Source organism: Mandrillus leucophaeus, unplaced genomic scaffold, assembly GCF_000951045.1.
Source record: "Mandrillus leucophaeus isolate KB7577 unplaced genomic scaffold, Mleu.le_1.0 Scaffold402, whole genome shotgun sequence".
NCBI lineage: Eukaryota > Metazoa > Chordata > Mammalia > Primates > Cercopithecidae > Mandrillus > Mandrillus leucophaeus.
Genome location: NW_012104277.1, coordinates 426,319 through 427,715, shown reverse-complemented (window position 1 = coordinate 427,715; position 1,397 = coordinate 426,319). Strand labels below are relative to the sequence as shown.

The following is a 1,397-nucleotide window of genomic DNA, read 5'->3' as shown; positions in this document are numbered from 1 at the left end:
AACCTCCACCTCCCGGGTTCAAGGGATTCTCCTGCCTAGAGCAGCTGGTATGACAGGCGCATGCCACCACACCCAGCTAAGTTTTGTATTTTTCTTTAGTAGAGATGGGTTTCACCATGTTGGTCAGGCTGGTCTTGAACTCCTGACCTCATGATCTGTCTGCCTTGGCCTCCCAAAGTGCTGGGATTACAGGTGTGAGCCACCGTGCCTGGCCTATTCCTTTACTTTCTTAATAAACTTGCTTTCACTTTGGGGGAAAAAAAACCCAACAACTTTCAATTATCCCACACTTGAATAAAGTTCATCATCTTGTATGTTAGCTCTGTAATATGACTTCCTCATAGCTCTCTTACTATATCCCTTCTCAAATCCAGTGCTCCATTAATTACAAACTACAAACAGCTCTCAAATACACTGTGCTGTTTTCTGCTGCAAGGCCTCTACTCATGCTGCTCCTTCTACCTGGAATGCCTTTTGCCACTTTTCCAGATTCAGCTTTTCTTTCAAGCCTTTTGTGAGCCACTACCCTCACAACCCAGAAGACAAGGCCAATCCAGTCTTTTACTTTTTTAAGAGACAGGGTCCCACTTAGCTGTCCAAGCTTGAGTGCAGTGGTGCAATCATAGCTCACTGTAGCCTCAAACTCCTGGGTTCAAACTGCTGGGTTGAAGCATTCCTCCCACCTCAGTCTCTGGAGTAGCTAGGACTACAGGCATGCATTACCATGCCCGAATAATTTTTACATTTTTTTGTAGAGACAGGGTCTCACTATGTTGCCCAGGCTAGTCTCAAACTCCTGCCCTTGAGCAATTCTCCTGTCTCAGCCTCCCAAAGAGTTCAGATTATAGGCATCAGAAACCACACCCAGCTCCCAAGGAGCTGTATATTATTAATGAGGTGGAAAACAAACAGGAGACGTTGACAAAATATGCTAATAAAATCAAAAAGATCTTTTTAAAAACTATGTATTTTTTTGCTGGGCACGATGGCTCTCATCTGTAATCCCAGCACTTTGGGAGTCTGAGGTGGGCAGATCACTTGAAGGTCAGGAGTTTGAGACCAGCCTGGTCAACATGGTGAAACCCCGTCTCTACCAAAAATACAAAAAAAAAAATTAGCTGGGCGTGGTGGCAGGCACCTACAGTCCCAGCTACTTGTAAGGCTGAGGAAGAAGTATCGCTTGAACCTGGGAGGCGGAGGTTGCAGTGAGCGGAGATCACGTCACTGCACCCCGGCTTGGGCAACAAAGCGAGACTTCGTCTCAAAAAAACAAAAAAACTGGCCGGGCGCGGTGGCTCAAGTCTGTAATCCCAGCACTTTGGGAGGCCGAGACGGGCAGATCACGAGATCAGGAGATCGAGACCATCCTGGCTAACATGGTGAAACCCCGTCTCTAC

At 46.8% G+C, this 1,397-nt stretch overlaps 1 protein-coding gene across 3 annotated transcripts in view; it reads right to left on the bottom strand.

Annotated features, from left to right (window-relative positions):
• Positions 1 to 1,397, bottom strand: part of CTDSPL2 (CTD (carboxy-terminal domain, RNA polymerase II, polypeptide A) small phosphatase like 2) — a 123,640-nt gene that overhangs the window by 53,177 nt on the left and 69,066 nt on the right. The window lies entirely within an intron of this gene.